At 42.8% G+C, this 26,184-nt stretch overlaps 1 long non-coding RNA gene across 3 annotated transcripts in view; it reads left to right on the top strand.

Annotated features, from left to right (window-relative positions):
* The window catches only part of LOC137640504 (uncharacterized), a 59,788-nt gene extending 34,049 nt beyond the window's left edge, over window positions 1–25,739 (top strand). The window contains exons 4-6 of one of the 3 annotated variants that reach the window (XR_011044373.1): window positions 107–256; window positions 8,436–8,589; window positions 25,180–25,739. This is a non-coding gene — a long non-coding RNA (uncharacterized lncRNA). Of the gene's footprint in view, window positions 1–106; window positions 257–8,435; window positions 8,609–25,179 lie in introns of all 3 variants that reach the window. The other 2 variants (XR_011044372.1, XR_011044374.1) reach the window with 2 other exon arrangements.
* Window positions 25,740–26,184: the final 445 nt, after the last annotated feature.

The following is a 26,184-nucleotide window of genomic DNA, read 5'->3' as shown; positions in this document are numbered from 1 at the left end:
TGCTAATCAAGTATCTTTACTATTTCCTATGAAAAATTTATACTGACCTCAGAGTTGAGGAAATGAAAGTAGTGACCTTTTTGATAAACTTTATTTTTCATTGCAGATAATCCATCAGTATTCCGGATCATGATACTGGGGAAGGAGATTACAGACCTGCATATCCCTCAATCAACGTATTACTGATAATCCTTCAGTTTTCTGGATCACGACAGTAGTGGGAGATAACGGTCGTGCATAGCCCTCGAACAACTTGGTAATCGCCTATCGTATATCGCCTTGTTATTCAAGAGATTGATATATCTACTATAGTTTACCTTGATTTTAAGCATTACATCATCTAAGAGGTTAGGGAGTCATTTATAAAAATCCAGCAGTACCATTTAATGTCTTGTATCATGTCGAGATTTTATGAAAAGCTCTTTATAGTACAGTATTGTTCTTTGGCCCCAGGCAGACTTTCCTTCTGTTTCATACACTACACAGTGTTCCTTTAGACAATGTTGTAACTAGACATCTAAATTACCTCCGTGAACTTGAAGTAGTTTAGCTCCAGTGTTAGCCTAGGGGTTCAGTGTTCTCACCACCGATGTCGTCTTTGTCCTTTCCAACTCTCTCCTGGCTAGTCATAGCCCCATTAGTGCATCTAAAATGTAACCTGAGTTGGGAAACAGTTAGGATGATGATAAAAATGTGGGTCATTATGGGAAAACTTTCTGAATTTTCTTCTTTTATTTTCAATATATGCTTGATGAAATATGTTCCTCATACTGTATGTTATAGTTTCAAATATGGTAGAACGTTGTAAAATTTTATAAATTCGAACATTTTCAATTCAGTAATAATGCTAGAGCTATGGTTAAGGGGACCGTCCGCCATGGGGTACAGTGATACCTCGGTAGTCGAACGACTCTATACTCGAACAATTCGGAGTTCGACCAAAATTTTCGAGAAATTTTTGCTGCGGTGCTCGACCAAAAATTCGGTACTCGACCAGCCGAACACGTGACGACCGCATGGGCTTTGTGATGATCGCGCCATCTCGGCCACTCTCGCTTGTTCGGGAAGCATCAGTTCTCTCGAGAGCGTCACTCAGACAACGCGCGATCAGCATTCGTTGTGATTTAGTGATTTTCAGTGCTTTTAATTGCTTTTTTAGCTTTCATAATGAGTCCCAAGAAAGTAATGAGTGTTAAGGGGAAGGAGAAGAGGAAAACAGTGCGAACAACGATCGAGTTGAAGAAGGAAATTATAGCGAAATATGAGAATGGTGTACGAGTGTCCGATTTAGCGGTAGAATACGGAATGGCGAAGTCGACCATTTCTACGTTTTTAAAGCATAAAGAAATGATTAAGAAGGCGAATGTTGCAACGGGAGTTACGGCGGTAACTAAGCAAAGGCCACAAGTGATTGAGGAGATGGAAAAGTTGCTTTTAATATTTATTAAAGAAAAACAGTTGGCCGGGGAAAGTGTTAGTGAAGCGTTCATTTGTGAAAAAGCGTTGCATATCTATGAAGAATTAGTGAAGAAAAGTCCGAGTACCAGTGAAAGTGATTCATTTACATTTAAAGCGAGCAGGGGTTGGTTTGAAAAGTTTCGTAATAGAACAGGTATTCATCGTGTTACTAGGCATGGGGAGGCAGCTAGTTCGGATCAAATTGCAGCCGATAAATACGTGGGGGAATTCGATCGGTACATAAATGAACAAAATTTGATCGCACAACAAGTCTTTAATTGTGATGAGACTGGGTTATTTTGGAAGAAAATGCCAGCCAATACGTACATTACCAAGGACGAGACGAAGATGCCAGGTCACAAGCCAATGAAAGATAGGCTAACATTGTTGCTGTGTGCAAATGCAAGTGGCGATTGCAAGATCAAACCCTTGTTAGTGTACCACTCGGACAACCCCCGGGTGTTCAAACGAAATAATATTTGTAAAAGTGCACTACCAGTTATGTGGCGCTCGAACACTAAATCTTGGGTCACAAGACAATTCTTTACTGAGTGGATAAACGAAGTGTTTGCCCCCCAGGTTAAGGCTTACCTCATTGAAAAGAGCTTGCCAATGAAATGTCTTCTGGTTATGGACAATGCTCCTGCACATCCTCCAGGTCTCGAGGATGACTTGAAAGAAGAATACAGCTTTATCAAAATCAAATTCTTGCCCCCCAATACTACTCCCATACTCCAGCCCATGGACCAACAGGTCATTTCAAACTTCAAAAAACTCTATACCAAGGCCCTTTTCAGAAAGTGTTTTGAAGTGACCAGTGACACGAAGTTGACCCTAAAGGAATTCTGGAAGGAACACTTCAGCATCCTCAACTCTGTTAACATGATTGACCAAGCTTGGCGAGGTGTGACCTATAGGACATTGAACTCTGCCTGGCGTAAGCTGTGGCCATCATGTGTCACAGAGAGGGAGTTTGAAGGTTTCCAACCAGAGGCGGGTCCAAGCACTGCTACCCCTGTAATTTCTGATGACACTGATGTCGTTGAGGAAATTGTTGTCATGGGCAGGAGTTTGGGGCTTGAGGTCGACAAGGATGATATTGATGAGCTTGTAGAAAGCCATTCTACCGAGTTGACTGTGGAGGAATTGTTGCACCTGCAACAACAACAGCAGCAGGATCTGATTGTGAAGCAGGAATCTTCAGAAGAGGATGAGGTAAGGGAGGATGTTCCAAGTTCTCTCATCAATGAAATTTGTTCCAAGTGGGCAGATGTGCAGGCTTTTGCTGAAAAATACCACCCAGAAATTGCAGTAGCAAACCGGGCAGTGCATATGTTTAATGATAGTGTCATGTATCATTTTCGAAGAATACTGCAGAGGAGGAAGAAACAATTAACAATAGACCAGTTTTTCACAAAAGAAAAGAAAGCTGCTACATCAAAGCCTGTTTCTCCTCCAAAGAAGAGACAAAGAAGAGAAGAAACCCCTGAAATAGATCTGCCCACCCTTTCATTGGAGAGAGAAACAACTCCTGAAGGAGAACTACCCCGCCACATCATGGAAGGGGACTCTCCTTCCAAGCAGTAACCTCCCCCTTCCATCCTCTCCACATCCATCCCTGTATGCCATCGAACCGCTGCTCAAAGGTATGTTCACTACAGTACAGAAAATGGTTTAAAATTGTTTTATTTTAGTACAGTAAATGGTTTAAAATTGTTTTATAGGATTTTCTGACCAATTTCATACACATTTAGATAATTATTGTTGTTTAGGTACACGTTTTATTAATATTTTGGGCCTGTTCGAGTGCTTGGGAACGGAATAGAATATATACCATTATTTCTTATGGGGAAAAAAAATTCGGTACTCGAACAAATCGGAGGTCGAACACGGATCTCGAACGGATTATGGTCGAGTACCGAGGTATCACTGTATTTACATAACAACTTTCAGAAATCAAAAATAGTTTTATTGCTTCTATGTATGCGTAAACATGTCGTACATGCTTCCCAGAAGTTTCACCCAATTATTTTTACAAATAACGAAGATATAGCGGTTTATAAATGATGACGTCATCCTTACTGTGTCGTCTGCATGACTGAGTTTGACAAAATCGTCTTGTGCGTTAATTTTGCATATCTATAGCGATTTTTCACTTATGTTTCAATCTTTCATACGTCTGGCAGAAATGGAAGGCATTGGTAGAGTGTAGTTGAATGAAACAACGTCCTTAGGAACTTTGTAGCAAGGCCAATGTTACCTAAGGTTATAGAAAGAACAAATAGTCAATCATTTTTCCAAACAATGAAGATATAGCGGTCTTTAAATGATGACGTCATCCTTATGGCGTCGTCTGTATGACTTTGACAGATGCGTAGTTCTCTCTCTCTCTCTCTCTCTCTCTCTCTCTCTCTCTCTCTCTCTCTCTCTCTCTCTCTCTCTCTCTCACTTAAATTATTTAAAACTCATTTATACAAATACTATAATAACAATGTTCATCTCTCTCTCTCTCTCTCTCTCTCTCTCTCTCTCTCTCTCTCTCTCTCTCTCTCTCTCTCTCTCTCTCTCTCTGTGTGTGTGTGTGTGTGTGTGTGTGTGTGTGTCATGTTTTGAAATCTTGTACTTCTGGCAGAAATGAAAGGCATTGGTAAAGGGCAGGTAAATGAAAACTACCAGCTACGAGAACATCAGCAAAGTTTCCAAAGACATATAGAAATGATAATGCATGTGTTTATTTACTTGACATTCGTATGTTGATTATGCTTTCACAACGTCCTCTGGAACTTTATAGCAATGCCAATGTTACATAAGGTGATAGAAAGAACAAAAAGTAAGTGGAGAACAAGAAAAATGAACCAAGAAAGAGGGAAGCATGAAATAAGAGTACAAAGCTGAAAGCTGCTAACTATAACACTGGCAACAATTAGAGATCGCTGGCAACTCATAACATAGGAATAGTAAACTGAGGGTTCAAATAACTCGTTTAGGGTGCATTTATGTAGGAATAAACAATAAAAGTTATCATATTAATATGATAACTAATATTAATATTGCTGCATTTGAGGGTGTCACCTTTCTTAGGGATGGGGACAAAGACTGACTCCCCCCAATCGTCTGGCCATTTGATTTCGATCCAGATTTTTTTGCAGAGCCTGTGGTAGAATATCTCGACGTTCTCACCTCCATTTTTTATCATTTCGGCTGTGACCTGATCGTTTCCTGGACTCTTTCCAAGTTTGAGTTCTTTTATAGCTTCTATAATCTCATCAATCAGAGGAGGTGGTTCTGGTTCTGAAGACACTTGCCCGTATGGGACTGGTGTTACAATGGATTCATTTCTTTTGTAGAGATTTGTGCAGTATTATTTCCATCTGTCTTTGATTTCCTCTCTGTCACAAAGGATTAGGTCATCTTCATCTTTGATGGTGTCAACAGATGGTTTGAATTTCTTGGTGAGGTTTTTCACACCATTGTACATTTCTTTGGTAGAGTTGTTAATGGAATTTACTTCAATCCTTTGGCATTGTTCTTGTATTAACTTTTCCTTGTCTTTCCGCATCATCCGTTGAATTTTGGAGTTCTGTTGTTTGTAAATTGTTTCCTCAACTGGATCATTGATCCCTTTTCCTCTGAGTTGCCTTCTAAGCTCAACTTCTTTTATGGTTTCTTCCGATATCCATTGATTTCTTTTGTTGGTTTTTTTGGTAATGGTTTCTTCTGCAACCTTTAGAAAGATATCCTTTCCTTTGTTCCACAGTTCGTTTGGGGTTTTTTCGTCTTCACATTATAAAAGGGCCTCAAAGCTATTTGAAATTTTAACAGAATAATTGTTATCAAGGGTTTTGTAGTCAAAGTGGTGTCAATTTCTTAAGTTGTAGTTTGATCTCGGCAGCCAGGAGTTGGTGGTCGCTATTACAGTCTGCTCCAGGTCTAGTTTTAACATTTTTTACACAACTTTTCCATTTTTGGTTCAAGATGATGTAGTCAATTTGGTTGCGGGTTTTCATGTCTGGAGACGTCCAAGTGTAGAGATGGCGAGGATGGTGTTCAAACATTGTGTTTGTAATCGGCATGTTGGCACTACAAAATTCTATGAGTCTCTCTCCACGTTCGTTTTGCTCTCCTAGTCCAAAGCGGCCACAAGTTTTGTTAGGTGTCGAGTTCTTGCCTACTTTGGCATTCATATCTCCCATAATTACCTGCAAATCACGATTTGGTATGGAGTCTATAGTTTCTTGGAGGCTGTCATAGAAGCTATTTATTTCGTCCTCATTCGCTGTGCTAGTTGGAGCATAGCACTGAACAATAGTAATGTTATGTGGTTTTGCTTGGATTCTTAGTTTTAGAATTCGGTCGCTGATTGGGCTGTAGCCAATTAGAGCTTTAGATGCTTCTTTTCCTAGGATTACAGCAACTCCATGGCTGTATCCATCTTCTTTACCAGAAAAGATGACATGATGATTTCCATCTGTTCTGAAGCTACCAAGTCCGTTCCAGTTAGTTTCAGCTAATCCAAGAATTTGGAGGCCATAGTTATTCATTTCATTGCAAACAGCGTTTAATTTGCCTTTTTCTTTGAGTTTCCTAACATTCCAGGTTCCAATATTGATTTTTTTCTCAATTGAAGGTCTTTTCTTGTTCCAGTAGCCTGCTTATCATTGTCAGCCTGGTTACCCGCTGAACGACGCGCCCCTTGGTGACCCACGCGACGGGCGATGTGGTACGAGTTTTCATTTGGTTCACTATTCATGGTGCAAAGGGTTGACAGGGGTTAAGAAAAAGCTGAGTGGAGACCCCCAGGTTCCTTCTCAACTCGCAGTCTCCAGCTTACTAGGAGAAAATTTCTCTGCATCACTAGCAGTTCCTGCCAATCCCCACGCTCCGCGCACACTCTTTTCACCGATCCGGCACACATGAGGATCTAATGGATCCTAGATTGTTCAAGCAATATGAGGAGCTAGTCCTTTTGGGGCTGAATGCAGTGAATCTTTTAGTGCACCAGTACGCCCGTCATTGGAGCAACTAGAAACTAAAACGCCGCTATGCAACTGTCAAGTTCATGAGAAAAATTTCCTCCCGGGACTCATTGTTCTTGAAAAAAAATACCTCTTTGATGTAGAGTGCTGCTCTCTTTCCACCTGAAGAGGTGGAAGCGGTAGTGGGTAAATGGGCAAAGGCGAGTCCGGTCGCCTGCTTCAGTAGAGCCACCATCTTCGAGCAGCCTCACCCTGCAGCTGCAAAACCCAAAGACTCGCCTCCGAGGCAGTTGCCGAAGAGATCAATAACACTGTAATGACCCTTCAATCTACAAAAGACAAGTAGAGCAGGTCCACCCCTTTTGTCAGAGATGACCCAACTACAGGATAGGTGGTAATTATTATAGAAAAACTTTACTAATAAAGGAATACACTTTTATATTGAAAAACTCCCGTTGTTGTTGTTGTTGTTTTTTTTTTTTTTTTTTTTTTTTTTTAAAGACCATTATATCTGTTGTAAATAGATAGTTAATAAGATATACTCTAATATACACTACAGTAATGGGGTCCACCCAGTGAGAACCGGGTGGTTTAGGTAGGGAAAATTTACTGAGAAATCAATAAATGATGGTAAAACTAGCCTTTTCTTCTCTATACATTATTCTCTGGGACACAATAAGTCTGCAAAAATTACACAAAATATTGGCATCCTATTGCCCTGAAATATTTATTTCACTCCTGTTCATATCTAGGTCTGTGACCTGGCAAGTGGGGTTCGTAGCTTGCCTCCAGCTAGGTCTGGGAATTGAGAAGGGGAATCCCTGGGCTTGCCTCTGGCTAGGCCTGTGACCTGAGTAGGTTTGTGACCTAGGAAGGGGGATCTGGGGTCTTATCCCCATTCTTACGTGTGTGACCTGGGAACTACTAGGTTAGGTTCGGTGGGTTTGTTAGGTTCTGTAGCCTTTTACAAATATCGGGTGTTAAATGACCATGTTCTTTCCTGTTTTTGTACACCCCCAAAGTCCCAGGTTTCCACCTGCGTCCGTTAGTAAAGGTTGGGGAGTGATAACTGGAGAACGGTTTATTTTAAGTGGGAATAAAGGTCAAATTCATTGAAAGTACAATATTTACTGTATTTACTATTGGAAATGTAGTTTTGTGTTGTTTTGATAATTTTATTCGACAGGATGCTTCCCTGGGAGTTAACAGCTACTCATTAATTTTTTCAATGGCCATTTTCAGCTTTTGTTGAAATCTTCCCTAATGAAGGACTGTGGTTTGTATAACTAAGAGAAATAAAAAATCACTGTTGAAGTTTGTGATATATATTAATTAATGTGCAAAATGCACAATCTTTTCAAACTTTGTTGTTGCCCATTTTGTCAATGACCTTTTATGGTAAAAAGATCTCTCGCACAGTGAGGTATCCAATTGACACGGGGAGTCGGGGAAGTTATTTAGATGAGGGAATTGTATAAGAATATTTTTTGGCAATTACATATGGTACACTATAGTAGCTATCTGAATAGTAGTATTAAAAGGCTTGTGACTATAATTGGACAGTATGAAAGAATTGTGAAAATAAATTTACTTGAATTTAAAGCCACTACTGACATCCACCAAGTCTTTTCATTAGATTTTGATGTACATATTGGTAAGAGACAGGGGGTGCCCTTCATTGATAACACTAGAGGAGAGATGAGCTTATAATTTCATAGTTTCTTTCTCGTCTTTCACAAAGTTCTATAATACCCAAAAGAGGCACACTTATGGTCCCATGAATGGTGAAACAAGTTTTTGCTCCACATATGTCTATTCATTACTTTACAATATCTCATTATTCTTTTTCGTCTCATTTACATTCAGTAATAGGTATTTTTCCTGTATAAAGTTTATATACTATTTACAATACAATATACAGTACAGTAGTGTAAATTGTACTTTGTCTGTTATCATTTATTTTTGCATTAAATTTTTAATTAGATATTTGTCATTCATCAGGGAGGCAGTGACCATCTCAGCAGCCATGGCAGTGCTAAGATTCTTTGAAGTGGACGTCCTCGGTTCATCACAACCAACCTGTTTTCAGACGTTTTTTAAGAATTGTTACTTGACCCTGATTTCGTCATGCCATCACCTTCCTGTGCTCTAAATGGTGTTAGCATGTGATTACAGTAATAATATTGTAGTTCTTGTTCTTGTTTTCAAAATACTGTACTGTACAGTAACAGAATAACAATTAGGTACTTTACAGACATGTTATGACTAAATACAGTTTGTTCCGGCACCAAATACCAACTTTTCAGCTCTTTACTATGGAGATATGTTTTGGCAACAGCTGAAACTAGTAGTAAAACTTTTAGCGAAGTGCTACTATCTTCCCTTAGTTAGCGGGACTAGACCAATCACCCCATTCATACTCAGTACAGTAACCAACACAAGCCACTTTTTATTTTGACTTGAAGGAGAACGGACGTTGTCTGATCTCTGCTTTACTTGGTATAAAAACTGTTTAAACAACCCTCTGGCCTAAAATTTTTGAACTTTCCCTTTTTCTTGTATGAAAGTGTGTGCACATTCTTGAATGCGTATTTTTTCATGCACTTTGTTCTGAGTGTTGAGGGCAGGCAATACGTTGGAATCTCCATTTAACGTATGTAGGGATTGGCCACCCTCCCAGTGGAAGCAATTTGGTAAACGTAAGAAGAAGGCTAAGAGGGATCCTTTCCCTTAGGGGTCATCCCCGAAATGGAAGAAACCTTGCCATCTTCTCTTGCAACTCAACACCGTCACCCTGACTGCCTTATCGATCTCCTTTGGGGATCAGTCAGGTAAGAGTGGAGGCATCTTGACATTAGGACAACCTTGTGGTTTCGAAGTCCCGGTTGCTTTTCCCAGTAAAAGAACCTTACATCCTCCGCAGAGAAATCTCCCTCCGCTGACACAATATGTCATCTGTGGCCATCTTTATGGTTATCAGGTTCTCCTTGTGGGGAGCACCTTCTAGAGGTTCTCTGGCAAGGGACATGAGGTGAGAGTGAGGCTTCCTCACCCAGGATGTCGACCAATCCTTCCCCTAGACCTACTAGCGGTAGCGCTCCGAAACAATCTCTTGTTACCATAAGCGGAGTGACCTCCGTGCCTTCCCCTCCTCGTTTAGGCTAGAGTGAATATCATCAGCGTAGGACGAATATTCTTCAGAGCATCCAGTTGGAGGATTCCTTTGCAGGAATTCCTCATGTGTAGGCTTAGTCTCCCACTCATGAGATAAACGCCTTTCTCCTGCTGTTTGGGACTGTCATTCGCTGGATGATCATCCCTCATCGGCAAGGGGGAAAGATGATGTTCTTCTGAATAGTCACCCACTGATAGGTTTCATCTGTTGCAGCACACCACCTCTGGACTATGGTCCAAAGCTGAGCAATACTGCCGCATAAACCCCCTTGAGATAAGAGCAGCCTTTCTAGCTCTCAAACACTTCCAACAGCTCATTTCAGGACACTGTGTTGTTGATGAGCGACAACACCGCAGTGGTGGTTTACATAATCAAGCAAGGAGGTACTTTTTCACAGCCCTTATGCCATCTAGCTATAGAGATAATCAGATGGATGGAAGACAACCTGGTAGCCCCCTCAGTTCGATTCATTCTGGGCAAGAGAAACATCTTGGTGGATAAACTGAGCAGGAAGACTCAGATAGTCGACACAGAGTGGTCTTTGAATCAACAGACAGCCAACAAAGTCTTGACTTTGTGGAGTTCGCCAACAATAGACCTATTCACGATGTCTCAACTGGAAACACTTGGTGTACTGCTCCCCAGTACCAAGCATTCTGGCAAGATGCTTTTCAACACCCGTGGGACAATCTAGATGTCTCGGCGTTCCCCCTTTCTGCCTAACAAGGAGGCTTCTGGACAAATAACAAAAATTGAAATTGTTCTGTAACCGAAATACAAACCACGCTATTTACATGGGGTATTACTTTCGGCGTAGCCGAAATGATGAGCCATTAGATTTTTAACGAGGGTTAACTACCCTCTCGCTAGCTAGCGAGGGGGTAGGGGAGAGGTAGCTAGCTACCCATCCCCCCTCACACACCGGTGAACTCATTCACTTCGCTTTTGGCTCGGACGGTGGGCAGACATCTCTGTCCCGTCCTCGCATGGCAGCCATTAATGTTTTGTCTTTACTTAATTACTTACTTTTCTTATACTTAATATATATGTAAACATTCTTATGTTTATGTATATATTTGAGTATAGAAATACATTAAGTTTCCTTTTCAGTGTTTGTGCTGTGTGTGTGTGTAGTGTACAATAACATCTCCGTGTGGTTCCAGGCCCCCACGGTGACATTTCATGGGAGTTTAGTTTGACTACGGTCTCTCTCTCTCTCTCTCTCTCTCTCTCTCTCTCTCTCTCTCTCTCTCTCTCTCGAGTTCGTTCACCCTTTTATTACTACTACGTATTACGGTAGCTTCCTTCCCGTTGCGGGTTGAGTTGCTACTCCGTTTATTTTGTCTTACTTATTTTTCATGAAATCTAATTGTATTTGTTAACTTTTCAGCTTCTGTGTAGAACGCTTCCCTTCGGGGTTCATTCGTTCTTACTATTAGTGAACATTCTTAGGTGAATTACATAATTATAATTGTTATAATTCTGTTTTTGTTACAGTTCTCCGCCTTCCCCCCCCCCCCCTTCCCGGGAGTGTCACTGGGGGAGGAGGGTGCATTCCTGGTGTGTAATTCTTTTGTTCTTTTCCCTCGGAGTTCCCCTGGGGGAATGAATGTTAACTAATTATTTATTTTATTTTCACAGTTAACTATCTAGTTTTTCATTTGCCTAATGTGCCAACAAAGCAAAGCTGTCCTGTTGGGGCCTGGGGAGTCTGCTGTTGCCGCCTCCTCTCTACGACTTCGTCATGGGCGTGTTCCCTTCTCCTAGAAGTTCTCCCGTGACAACTGTCAGCTCCTTAGTTTATATAGAATGCTCAGAAGGTTAGCCTCCTTGGGTGGGTAACTACCCTTCCGAGGGAGGTTCCCTTCCCAGGTATGAGTTTTTTTCCCCTTCAGGGGGGGCAACTTCTCTTACCTTAATAATTTCTGGTTGGTTTTTTCCTGGTCCTCGGGCGGTTATGCTCTTGGTGCTGAGCGACCGCTTTTGTAACCATGCTCAAGGGGCTGAGCGGTTGCAAGGCCGGACCATGGAATTCGTGCGATTATGCTCTTGGTGATGAGCGGTTGCACTTGTAGCTACGCTCAAGGGGCTGAGCAGCTGCAGGAGCTCCTCTTTGGAGGGTTGCTCTTTATGGTCAGCTTGCTGATCCAACGGACCTAAGGCGCGCCCTCATCAGTTCTTGTCTCTCCAACGAAGTGTTCACCTCTCTCGTTCGCGAGAGAGGACACTCATAGAGACTCCTCTTCGGAGGACTCCCCTGCTTTTGTTGCTGAAGGCTCAGTTCCCCCCTCCGAACATCCTTCGAGGGGGCAGCTGAGTTCAACAGTCTCTCCTGCGAGTGTCTCTCCCCCTCGGGGGAGTTCACTAACAGAGATTCCTCTTCGGAGAACTGATGATGGTGCTCCTGTCCGTGGTCGTCTTCATCTTCAGCCACAGAGGATCCTCCTCGACGAGAACAGACCGTTGCAGCTGCTTCGCTAGACCTTTCGGCAGATCGTTTGCGATCTCCGACACCTGCCAGACCTTCTTGTCTTCCATCTCCGTTCCTGGACGCAGATGCGCAGTGGGCGCCACTCCACCTTGTTTTCCAACGGGCACCGGTCCCTTCGGGGTGCAAAGGGCTTATCTCACAATGTGATTAAGTCCCTTTAGTGCCAGGTTTTTACCTGTGCAACCTTGTTCTCCTGCGCGTTCGCAAATGCTCTCCTGCTGTGGATCAGACTTCTGCTGAATCAACCCTCCAGCGACCTCCTGTAGCCGAGTCTCGCCGTAGATCTCCTGATCGCTAACTCTTCTGAGACCTTCTGTGCGGCTACTCGCCATGTGCACCAACGGTCTCCTGAACGCCTACGATCGCCTGCTCGCCAGCGCACATCTGCTCGCCCTTTTCTGAAGTGCGCAATGCGTGCCAACGTTCGCCCTCGCGCCCACGATCTCCGGATCTGGGCACAGTCAGGGAGATTATTTCTTCGCTGAACTCCCACGTTCGCCTGCTCGCCAGCGCACGTCTGCGCGCCCTTTCCTGATGTGCGCAATGCGCGCCAACGTTCGCCCACGCGCCCACGATCTCCGGATATGGGCGCAGGCAAGGAGATTATTCCTTCGCCTCCTTGCCGACGATCTCTCTGGTTCTGCACCCTCGCTGATATCTTCTGGCTGCGCAACTACGCGCTGACGATCGCCCCGGTTCCTGCCTCGTCGCGCGCAGTTCAAGAGGCTCCTACGCTAGCGCACATGCACTCACAGGTTCCTCTGGACTCGCAGCGCCCTTCTGGAGTTTCACGCGATGCGCGCCCACGCGTGGTTCCAGTCCCAGCGATCACGCGCTCGCCAACGCGCCAGCACACTTCCACATCACAGCGCGCCGCCCAGGAGGCGCCTAAGCTAGCGCATGAGCGTTCACAGGCACCCCAGGGCTCTTCTTGCGCGCCAGCGCGATTCTTCGCCTGCGCGCATGTGTTTTTCAACGCTCCCACGCTTCAAATCGTCTTAGGTCTCTTACGTGCCCACGCATTAACTCTCCTGTACCCGATCGCTCGCCAAAACGCGCCATCACTCGTCAACGCGCCATTGGTCTCCAGGCCGTAGTGCTCGCCCTTACAACCGCGCGCCCCCTCTCCCACTCGCCCGCCCGCCCCCTCGCCCACTCGCCCGCGCATGCGCACCCATGTTCGCCCGTGCACGAACCAACGATTCTTCCATCGCGTGAGCGCCAACGCGATTTCGGCCGCGATTCCCTGTTGGATTTCGCTACACGGGCAACCTGGCGAGTCTTCTGGAGTGCGTACTTCCAGATCATTGTCGTCACGATCTCCACCCGTAGATGCAGAGCAGCGCACGTATAGGAGCAGGAAGAAGCTTCAGAGAGGTCTGGGCAACATTCTTCTCCTTTTCAGGCAAGCCCCATCATTTTTACTCCTCAGGATCACCTGATCCCCTTCCCTCCAGTGGGATCGCTGACACTGCGTCTGTCAGCTGTCAGCAGAGGAGGTACTTCAAGATTATGGGGAAGCCTTGTTTAGCTCTGCCTCTCCACCATTCCGTGGAAGGGCTTCCAGGGGAATTTCTCTCGAGAAACTCTCCGCCCGGCAGGGGACATTCTCGGCTTCGGAGATCCTGAGCCAGGTGAATGCCGCAAAGTGTGCCATGCAGGCCACTTCGTGACTGGTCGTCTGGCTTGGATCTCTGGGCATCCTGTTGTTATCCGAAGACTTGTCCAAGGAGAGCACCAGGAAGACCATGGAAACTTAACTCCTCTTGGGCACGAGGACCATTGATTTCCAGCTCACCAAGTTCCAACCTGTGGGCAAACTCGATGTTGTAGCATTGAGATGCAGTGACCGAGAGGTTCCTTTCGAAAGTCCCAACCATGGATGTCGACAAGCTCAGACACACTTCTATCCTTGGAAAGAGCTTGTTTGAGCCCAAGGACGTTTGACGGACAGCTGAGAGGTAGAGGATATCGAATCATGATTCGCCCCTCCAAAAGGCGCTTACATCCAGACCCTACAAGCCTCCAGCGCCTCAACAACAACAGCCTTGTCGGCCTAGGACATCGGAACCGGCTCCGTCTGCAAAGACAAAGGTGTCTAAGCAGCAGCCCCCTCCTGTCAGGGACAAGTAGGACGGGAAGTCCTCCTGGGGAGGCAATAATCCAGCGGTCGAGGTCGCAAACGCTAGGATTGGCAACCCCCCTGCATGGTCCCCAGTGGGGGGATGCCTAAAGTTGCGCGTTCAGGTGGCAGCAACTCGGGGGCCGATTCCTGCACGATCTCCTTGATCACCCAAGGATATCGCGTCCCGTTCATAACATCTCTACCTCCCCTGACGCGAATCCAGCGTCGCTGAGCTCCTATGCCATGGGATCGGCAAAAGGGCTAGCCCTTCGGGCAGAATTCGAGACCATGCTCTAGAAAGATGCTCTCCATAAGGTCGTCGACGGCTCTCCCCCGGCTTCTTCAGTCGACTTTTTCTTGTTAAGAAGGCATCTGAAGGCTGGAGATCCGTCATCAGCTCTGAACAAGTATGTCGAACAAACTTCGTTCAGCGTGGAACAGCAGAGTCGTTCAGACTTGCAGTGAGACCACAAGTCTTCAGGTGCACAATGGATCTGAAGGACGGGTACTTCCAGATCCCAATCCATCCGTTTTCCAGGAAGTACAGTGAACCCTCGTTTATCGCGGTAGATAGGTTCCAAACATGGCCGCGATAGCTGAAAATCCACGAAGTAGGGACACCATATTTACGTATTTATTTAACATGTATATTCAGACTTTTAAAACCTTCCCTTTACGTAGTACTGTTAACAAACTACCCTTTAATGTACAGAACACTTAATGCATGTACTACAGTACCCTAAACTAAAACAGGCACAAATATTAAAGGCGATTTTATATCATGCGTTTCCTAAACATGCCAAAAAGCAGGTTAAAAAATGACAACCAATGTTTTGTTTACGTTTTTCTCTGATCATAATGAAGAAACAGACACATTTACACATCTGTGTATAGGTTAGTTTTTGCATTGACAGCAATCTTACCAAGTATTGATTATATGTTGATTTTTTTATTACCAATGTTTTACTTAATTTTTCTTAGGACTTCCAAATAAATGAAATGAATGCCATTTACAGTGAACCCTCGTTTATCGCGGTAGATAGGTTCCAGACCCGGCCGCGATAGGTTAAAATCTGCGAAGTAGTGACACCATATTTACCTATTTATTTAACATGTATATTCAGACTTTTAAAACCTTCCCTTGTACGTAGTACTGTTAACAAACTACCCTTTAATGTACAGAACACTTAATGCATGTAGTAACGTACCCTAAACTAAAACAGGCACAAATATTAAGGGTGTCTTTATATCATGCATTTCCTAAACACGCCAAAAAGCACGATAAAAAATGGCAACCAATGTTTTGTTTACGTTTATCTCTGATTACGGTATAATGAAGAAACAAACGCATTTACACATCTGTGTATAGGTTAGTTTCTGCATCCACTATATTGATTATTCAGTACAGTATGTTGATTTGGTTATTACTAATGTTTTACTTAATTTTTCTTAGGAATTCCAAATGCAATGTTTTTCTTTATGACGCCGCCTGAAACGACGGCGTCATAAAGTACGCTCAGTAAACAAACTAAGGAATTTAACGCGCATGATGAAAGTGATAAATAATGATATTACAGTAAAAGCTTTAATAAAATATGTTATTACAAATATTATTTACCGTATCTATATAAAATCATACATACGTAGCAAAGCAGGAAAACAATCTACGAGAGAGAGAGAGAGAGCGAGAGAGAGAGAGAGAGAGAGAGCGAGTTGTTTTGCATACGTAAAGTAAATAAAAAAAAAAAAGCCCCATTTCATATAAAATAGATTACAAATATTTTACTTTATCATATTACAGTAGTCTGTATAATACTGTAAAGTTCAGTACAGTATGTTGTTAAAGTCGTGGCGATGAAATTCTCACGAAACAAAAACACGCCATTTGAGTACAACAGCTGATTCTCTCTCTCTCTCTCTCTCTCTCTCTCTCTCTCTCTCTCTCTCTCTCTCTCTCGTGTTATACAGTACTTACATTTAGATGAAGAAACTAAAATTAGTTTTCTTAGTGTCAATTAAATACGAAACGAAATAATTAGGCCGAGTCTACATCCATTTCAATCATAGCTAAAAATACGGCATCCAATTTCATCAGCAAACCACTATTTTTCGGGAAATATTTTATTCTAGAAAATTGCCACTCTTTAAATAGTTAATTGCACATTAAGAAAGCGTGTACTTTTGTTTTTAAATTTCGGGTTTGTTTTAAAAATCGAGTATTGTTGACTTCTTTTTTTTTTACTTTTGGCTGTGATTAGATCAGCTGTCATCTAGCTGCCGCTCTTGAGTGTGTACGAATACACTAACAAAGTATCATTTATACCATTTCTTATCTTATTCAAACCGTCTACAGTATACAGTTGATATTACATAAGCACCAATGTGTTATAACTTATCAAATTTTTTTGTTTATTACATTAAAACCCCCCCTCTCTCTCTCTCTCTCTCTCTCTCTCTCTCTCTCCTCTCTCCTCTCTCTCTCTCTCTCTCTCTCTCTCTCTCTCTCTCTGTGGGCTACTTTTCACTACCTCCCATTCCTTACCTCTCTCTATCTCTAACAAATGATATCTTTGTTGCTCCTCAAAGTTTCATTTATATTGAAAATCAATCACGATTCAATTTTCCTTACTTTCTCCAATCTCGCACCATCGGTCACATCGTGGTATTTTCGATATTTCTGGAAAATCCGCGATATATGTATATACATGGGTTATGAAAAAAATCCGCGATGGTCGAACCGCGAAGTAACGAGGGTTCACTGTATATAATGTTTTTCTTTACGACGCTGCCTGAAACGGAAACCTTCCATTCGTTTACACTCCATCTTTGATCGTAATAAACAAACGAAGGCATTAAACGCGTATGATGAAAGTGATGAATAATGATTTTAAAAGCTTTTAGTAAATATGTTATTACAAATATTATTTACCGTATCTATATAAAATCCTACATACGTAGCAAAGCAGGAAAACAATTTTTTTTCTTTTTTTTTGGCGTTTAATCAACAATAACAAACTGCTGCTAATGACCGAATGATAATTTACGATAATTCTAAACTGTTACTAAAGATGATTCTCCATTCCATATCCTAAATACTTTTCCTAACTTCAGTTATAAGTCAAATTGTACCCCCCTCAATTATGAAACCATCTAGAAAAAAAAATAGTAAGAGAAGAAGCAAGTACTAGGCCGATTTTTAAAGTTGTTGAACAATTAAGTTACCGCTATAACGTTCGATGTGACATTGCAAGATTGGAAAAAGTAAGGAAAATTGAATCATGATTGATTTTCAATGTAAATGAAACTTTGTGAAGCAACAAAGATTTCATTTGTTAGTGAGATAGAGGTAAGGAATGGGAGGTAGTGAAAAGTAGCCCACAGAGAGAGAGAGAGAGAGAGAGAGAGAGAGAGAGAGAGACAGTGTTGTTTTAAATGTAATAAACAAAAAAATATGATAGGTTATAACACATTAGTGCTTATGTAATATCAACTGTATAGATGGTTTGAATAAGTTAAGAAATGGTATAAACAATACTTCGTACGCGCATATTCTTGAGACCGGCAGCTAGACGTCAGCTGATCTGATCACAGCCAAAAGTAAAACAAAATAAGTCAACAATACTCGATTTTTAAAACACACCTGAAATTTAAAAACAAAAGTACACACTTTTTTAATGTGCAATTAACTATTTAAAGAGTAGCAATTTTCTAGAAAAAAATGATGTTTCCCCCAAAAATAGTGGTTTACTGATGAAATTTGATGCTGTATTTAATGGAAAAAGTCCGCAAAGTCGTGAATCCGCGATGGTCGAACCGCGAAGTAGCGAGGGCTCACTGTACTTGAAATTCAGCCTAGACAACAAGGTCTACCAGTTCAAGGTGCTGTGTTTCAATCTCTCCACAGCACCGCAGTTGTTCACCAGAATGTTCACCCTGATATCTTCGTGGCCACACAGGATCGGCATCCATCCCCTTCGCTATCTGGATGACTGGCTAACCCCGGCAGTCTCTGAATCGACCCTTCTTCGACACCGAGGCAAGCCTCTGGGACTTTGCCAAGATCGAGGGATCATGGTAAATCTCGAAAAGTCTTCTCTGCTTCCATCCCAACAACTGGGATATTTAGGCTTGATATTAGACACCAATCTCCACAAAGCCTTCCCATCAGTCGACAGGATAGCAAGGCTGAGGAGAGTCGCAGAACCTTTCCTCAGACGAGGAGAGCTTCCAACCCAATCTTGGTTACGTCTCCTAGGTCACCTTTCCCCCCGACCCGTCTAGTTCCAAACGGCTGCCTCAGGATGAGATCCCTGCAACGGCGGCTCAAGTCCCGGTGGAACCAAGGCAACGATTCCCCGGACACTCTGGTCCCTATGGGACCTGCGGAACGAATGGACCCGCAGTGGTGGTTGTCCTACGGGAACCTTTGAAAGGGAGTGGATCTTCGCGTCCCCCCCCCCCCATTTGATGCGGTTCTCGGACGCGTCAAAAGAAGGTGGGGGGGGGGGGGGGCACGTTCTGAACCTAAGGATCTCAGGCCTATGGTCAGAATCAGAAAAGTACCTCCACATCAGTCTGCTAGGAATGAAGGCCATATATCTGGCCCTTCAACAGTTCCAACAACCCTGGCGGGTCACTCCGTGAGTGACAACACCACGGTAGTGGCTTATTTCAACAAGCAGATTGGTACCTTTTCATAACAGCTTTCCCATCTCGCAGTAGAGATACTGAGATGAACCGGTTCCACTCAATACCACTATCGGCTCGCTTCATTCCGGGCAAAGGAATGTGCTCTCCGACAGTCTGAGCAGAGCCTCGCAGATGGTGAGTGCCGAGTGGTCTTTGGACCCTCTAATAGCCAACAAAGTCCTGACTTTGTGGTCCTGTTCGCGACAGCCGCTGTTCTACTCCCCAGTCCCAGACCCCAAGGCACTCTGGCAAGATGCCTTCCTACAACGGTGGGACAACATTGGCGTCTACGCCTTCCCACCGTTCTGTCTGGGGAGAAGAGTGCTCAATAAGACCAGACTATCGATCAACCTGTTATTGACTCTGATAGCTCCGCTACGGTATCATGCAAAGTGGTTCCCGGACTCCCGAGAGAGCTTCCCCCACGACACGAGCTACTCAAGCAACCACACTGCTACATCTGCCACAAAGCTGTAGCATCGCTTCGGTTTCACGCCTGGAGACTATCCAGCATTCCCTCACAGAAAGAGGCATTCCGCAACAAGTTGCGGAGCGGATGTCTCGACACCTGCGAAAGTCATCCGCAGGGGTCTACCAGGCAAAGTGGGGAGTCTTCTGTGGTTAGTGTTGTGGGAGAGGTATCTCTCCCCTTGATGCCACTATTCCAGCAATAGCGGAATCATTGTATACCTGCAGGAGGGAATACTCCTTTCGCTCTCGGTGGTGAAAGCCTATCGCTCAGCCTTAAGCCTGGCCTGCAGGCTGAAAGGAATAGACATTTCCTCCTCTCTGGATCTTTCTTTGCTTATACGAAGCTACGACCTTACCTGCCCCCAGTCAGAAGTGAGACCTCCTCCATGGAACATGGTTCGGGTTCTTAGGGCTCTCAAGAGACCTCCTTGCGAACCATTACGCCAGGCTTCTGATCGTCACCTGACTTGGAAGACGGTGCTCCTGCTCGCTCTGGCCTCGGCCAAGCGTGCCAGCGAACTTCATGGTCTCTCGTACGTCGTCGCCCATTCAAGAGGAGAGGGGGAGGTAATGTTCAGGTATGTCCCTGAGTTGGTCTCTAGTCTCAAAATCTTGGAGCCCCGACCCCCGGTTTGACTCCTCATGATTTCGAGTCTCCGTTCTGTTACAGATGACCCAGACCATCTCCTACTATGCCCAGTAAGGAGTCAGAGGTGTTATCTTAAGAACAGCTGCAGTTCGTCCTCACATGCAAGCCCTGTTTAGGAGCACAGGAAGGACGGAGAGGAGGGTCACCAAGAATACCTTTTCAGCCTGGATTCGGAGGGTCATCAATCATGCCCTGAATCCAGACCCTCCTCCGATACGTCGCCTTAGAGCACACGATGTCAGAGGCATCGCAACGTCCCTGGCCTTCAAGAGGAACTACTCTGTGATGCAGGTGCTACAAGCTGGAGTCTGGAAGCGTCAAACGACCTTCAGAGCCCACTACCTGCAGGACGTGACCCACAGGAGCTTCGATACGTTTTCTATCGGCCCTGTGGTGGCTACACAACAGCTAGTCTAACCTCAGGCTCCTTAATGGACAGGTAGCAGAAGGTTGAGGGCATTGTTACCCAGTTTTAGACTGCATGAATGAAAGAAGTATGTCTGGCCCTTACTTCTTTCTTCATCCTCCCCTCTCTTGGGGAAAGCAGCATCCTGGGTTCTCTGCATAGCTGACCTCAAACCTCTGCAGGTAAACCATGCTTCCTTGTGTTCCTAGTATCAAGATAATACTGTTGCGTCCCCCATACCCTGACGAGGTGGTATTGGGAACGTCCTAGCCTAGAATTCCATCTAAGGGACTTGAGGTCAACTTCCTAGGACAAGTCACACTTCATCCCTCCAGACACGAGCTTATATAGGCCGCAAATGCGAGGTGCTGGGACTCTTTTTCTTGCGTGCTGCTCACTCGGATTCTGAGCCCCCGGGCAAAGCCAAAGCCAGTAAGGCTGGGACTTTCCATCCTTCCTAAGGGGTAAGTCACCCCATGTAAATAGCGTGGTTTGTATTTTGGTTACGGAACAAATGACAAATTCGGATAATTTGTATTTTTCCTAACCATACAAACCTTTGCTATTTACACATATTTGCCTGCCAGCCCTGTCCCCCAAGGCAAATCCTACCTCTAGTGAAGTGAATCAGTTCACCGGTGTGTGAGGGGGAGGGGTAGCTAACTACTTCTCCCCTACCCCCTCGCAGGCTAGCGAGAGGGTAGTTAACCCTCGTTAAAAATTTAATGGCTCGTCATTTCAGCTACGCCGAAAGTAATACCCCATATAAATAGCTAAGGTTTGTATGGTTAGGAAAAATACAAATTATCTCTGAATTTGTCATATTGCAAAACCTATCGATGACCCTAATACTCTAGCTCCAATGCGGCATCATGGTAGAATGGGTTCCAGACCTACATCTGCTCACTGAGGGAACTCCCTCCACTTCCTGAGCTACTCAAATAACCACGTCCAAATTTACCACAGAGTAGTAGTTTTGCTACATCTTCACGCTTGGAGGTTATCCAGCAATTTGAACATGAGGTTTTTTGCAACCGATTGCAAGAAAGATTTCAAAATACCTCCAACAGTCATCTATCGCTGTCTACCAAGTGAAGTGGTCTATCTTCTGTGGTTGGTGTTGCATCCCTCCTCTCAGTGCCGCTGTTCCAACAATAGGGTAGTTCTTGTTATACATCAGGGAGGAAAAACTCTTTAGTGTCTGGGGTGAAATGCTGTTGCTGTCTTAACCCTCACCTTTAAACTAAATGGAGTTGACGGAATTATTCCTCCTCATACGTAGTTTAAAGTTATCATGCCCTCATTCAGAAGTCGTACCACCGTGAAATGTAGTACGGGTACTACAATCCCGGAAAGGATTGCCTTACAAACTTCTTAGTAGGTTCTCAAATTGTGACCTAACTCCTAAGATGGTTTTTCTCTTAGCTCTGGTCTCAGCAGAGAGAGTTGGTTAAAGCTACACGGTCTGTCTTATGACATCGCACATTAAGAGGCAGGGCTAAGTGACACTCGACTTCATCCCTGAGTTTATTGCTAAGACTCAAAATCCGGCTGTAGCGGATCCTAGATTCGGGCCCTTCCTGATCTAGTCTCTGTACTCTAACAATGACCCAGATGCCTTCCCAGTGTCACGTGGACTTAAACAAGGCTGTCCTTTGTCAACGTTATTGTTTAAATGGGCCTTTGAGTGGATAATGAGGTAGACACCGAGGACAACAATAATAAACCTAGGAGAAGTTAATTGTGATCGTTTGGCTTATGCTGATGATGTTGACCTATGCGGAGAGGATTTTCAAGCACTGCAGCGTATGTTTGGAGCTTTTAGAGAGACCAGCTTGGGAATCGGTTTAAAAATCAGTGAAGAAAAAAACAAAATTCTAAAGGTTTCAAGACAAGGAAGTGAAGTGGGTAATATGGCATGTGCTGGATTAGACTTGGAGGGCATAGATAAGTTTATGTATCTGGGATCAACAATAACCTTAGACAGCAGAGTTGAAGATAAAATAAAGATAAGGATAGTCACAAGAGCAAGGTGGTTACTGAAAGTAATATTCAAGTCCAGAAACCTGCGTAGGAAAACTAAATTAGTAACCTATACAACAATATTCAGGCCTATCTTGACTTATGGTTGTGAGACATGGAGGTTAACTAAAGAATTAGAGAGAAGTCTTAGTAATTGAGAATGGAGTGTTGAGGAGAATATGGGGACCAGTATATGACAACACTGAGGAGAATTGGCGAAGGGTAGACAACCATGAATTGAGACAGTTGTCAGAACTGCCCTTAATAACCAACATCATAAAAACACAAAGGCTGCGGTGGATGGGGCATGTAGCCAGAATGGAGGACAGTATTATTACCAGGGGAGTGATGCTTGGTAGACCAGAGGGAAGACGACCCGTGGAGAGACCACGTTTGAGATGGGAAGATAATGTCAGAGACATGTGGACCACCTAAGACCTGGATCACCTGCCTGCTGGTATGATATCACACTGGATAGGGAGGAGTGGAGGTGTCTTGTAGAAGCGGCTAAGGACCACATGGGCCCGAAGCCAGTGAAGTGAGTGAGTGACCTACAAGTCCCCACTTGCATTACTAGACAACAGAGTTGGTCTATATTTCATTACTTTAAGGCCTGGTAAGGCTTTATCTTCCTTGGTGGGTATAAATCATCCTCGGTCTTTTCTTCCAAAAGACGCCAGTTTCGTCGCAGTTGAAAGATTGTCGAGACTAAGTAGCATTTGAATTCCTAAAAATAATTCTCGGCAGCTGGTTTTTTTGAAGTGGCAACCTCCCCGTGCTTCAGAATACTGTCAATGCTCGTTCTTTTTCAAATTTATTAAAGCAGCCTTGGTTAGCCCTGAAAACAACACTTAGTCTACATCACCACTTTTTCCAGGGATGTTTTACAATGATATATTCTGTATTTGCTTCATCTTTACTCCTACAGTGTCTCTGAAACCTTATAGTCTTTTGGAAATGTTGGTCATACAAACACCTCTTTCTATCTTTTCAACTATTTCCTCTCCTAGTTCTGTAATGTATTTCAAAATTGTCACAGTTCAATTTTTTGGCTATTGTGTAATGATAATTAATTAAATAGATTAACAAAAATGTTAACAGAGCTAGGTTTTGCGGGTTTGAAGTGGGCGAGAACTATGCAATAACGGAGGGTGACTTTTGCCATGGCTAATTGTGTCCACCTATTCAGGTTCTTTCAGTTGGTTAAACATCCAAGTATTTGCTCAATCTCAGGTATAATTTTTTTTTTTTTTTTTAATTTGTTTGAATAGATTGTTTGAATTTGGGGGTGTTTGATCTACATGATGTAACTGTAGTGGTGATGTAGTTTTCCAACTGGCATCCTCAATCCTAGAAGGAAATGGCCCATATGTTTCAGATAATACAATCCCATCTATTCTTGCTACTTTGCATCATGTCTTCTGTTCTATTCTTGAGAATTTTGTATCATGTATGCTGTTAGTTCTATAAAGAACTATGTACATCATTTTAGTATGGAAACCTCATTCTTGTTCTAGCTAACAGCTCTCTCATAAAGGTTTGCTCCTCAGTGAGATGTGTTAATTGGAGTTCAGCATCAGTAAAGAGGGAGAACAGCTTATTACAAATAAGTGTTCAAGAGTGGAGTTGCATCAGATAGATTTGCTTGTAATACACATGCACGCTATAAGTGTATCGCAAATATAACATTACAAGCAGATTCTTCTAAAGCAGGAGATTGACATATTTGTATTTTTTATTTGAGAACAATTCGAGGGATTTATGACCAGATTGACATACGAGCTAGGTCCAGGAATGAATTATATTTGTATCTCAAGGTATTACTGTAATTAGCCTTTGTTCCTGCTTCCCTTTTCCATCTTGCTGTCTAACTTTCCTTGAAATGTGGCATCATAGTGCAAAAGTGTTATAGCCTAATTACACCCCAGTTTTGAATGGCCCCATTACCTTCAATCCTTATTTCAACACAGTTCTCCCACAGAAATATATCATGGGAAAGTTGACTAAATCTTCAAGTTTTTATCACTAGGCTATCAAAGGTTGATTATTGAAATATATTTGACATTATGCATAGTACCGTTGCAGTTTTTTTAGGTAAGCTATTCATGCTTTTAATTTATTAGGCAATACACATTTGGGATTAAAAAAATAGTTATATTTTTTAATGAAATACTCTGTATTCTTACAGAAATACAAAAAAATTCACTTTATAGTATATGAAAGGGTGCACACTAATGATATTTTTTTTTGTAGAAATTCTCTTTGTCTTGCCATCCAAGACAACCCTGTAGGTATGAATAGTAAGAAAACCCCCATTCTTATCAGTCATTTCAATAGACAAGAGTAATGTACAAAAGGGTATTAACTATTTTATGTTGATTTGTGCCATGTTAGAGGGAGGCAGAGCATTACATGGTGAGATAAGGAAATGGAGAAAAGAGGTTTGGTAGAAAAGGATACCTTTCTAATGTAGGGATAACTGTGGGACAGAGGAAAATATGTTGAAGGCTTTGCAGTTAAGAGAGGGGGCTAAACTATTGAATTGTTACTCACTTTGACAGGATTGTAATTTCATTTATTTATAGAAGCAGCCAATTAAGGTTTATCAGACTGCTAATCAAGTATCTTTACTATTTCCTATGAAAAATTTATACTAACCTCAGAGTTGAGGAAATGAAAGTAGTGACCTTTTTGATAAACTTTATTTTTCATTGCAGATAATCCATCAGTATTCCGGATCATGATACTGGGGAAGGAGATTACAGACCTGCATATCCCTCAATCAACGTATTACTGATAATCCTTCAGTTTTCTGGATCACGACAGTAGTGGGAGATAACGGTCGTGCATAGCCCTCGAACAACTTGGTAATCGCCTGTCGTATATCGCCTTGTTATTCAAGAGATTGATATATCTACTATAGTTTACCTTGATTTTAAGCATTACATCATCTAAGAGGTTAGGGAGTCATTTATAAAAATCCAGCAGTACCATTTAATGTCTTGTATCATGTCGAGATTTTATGAAAAGCTCTTTATAGTACAGTATTGTTCTTTGGCCCCAGGCAGACTTTCCTTCTGTTTCATACACTACACAGTGTTCCTTTAGACAATGTTGTAACTAGACATCTAAATTACCTCCGTGAACTTGAAGTAGTTTAGCTCCAGTGTTAGCCTAGGGGTTCAGTGTTCTCACCACCGATGTCTGTCTTTGTCCTTTCCAACTCTCTCCTGGCTAGTCATAGCCCCATTAGTGCATCTAAAATGTAACCTGAGTTGGGAAACAGTTAGGATGATGATAAAAATGTGGGTCATTATGGGAAAACTTTCTGAATTTTCTTCTTTTATTTTCAATATATGCTTGATGAAATATGTTCCTCATACTGTATGTTATAGTTTCAAATATGGTAGAACGTTGTAAAATTTTATAAATTCGAACATTTTCAATTCAGTAATAATGCTAGAGCTATGGTTAAGGGGACCGTCCGCCATGGGGTATTTACATAACAACTTTCAGAAATCAAAAATAGTTTTATTGCTTCTATGTATGCGTAAACATGTCGTACATGCTTCCCAGAAGTTTCACCCAATTATTTTTACAAATAACGAAGATATAGCGGTTTATAAATGATGACGTCATCCTTACTGTGTCGTCTGCATGACTGAGTTTGACAAAATCGTCTTTGTGCGTTAATTTTGCATATCTTTAGCGATTTTTCACTT

Source organism: Palaemon carinicauda, chromosome 5 (assembly GCF_036898095.1).
Source record: "Palaemon carinicauda isolate YSFRI2023 chromosome 5, ASM3689809v2, whole genome shotgun sequence".
Taxonomy (NCBI): Eukaryota; Metazoa; Arthropoda; class Malacostraca; order Decapoda; family Palaemonidae; genus Palaemon; species Palaemon carinicauda.
The sequence above is the reverse complement of the archived record's forward strand: the minus strand, read 5'-3'. Positions and strand labels throughout refer to the sequence as shown.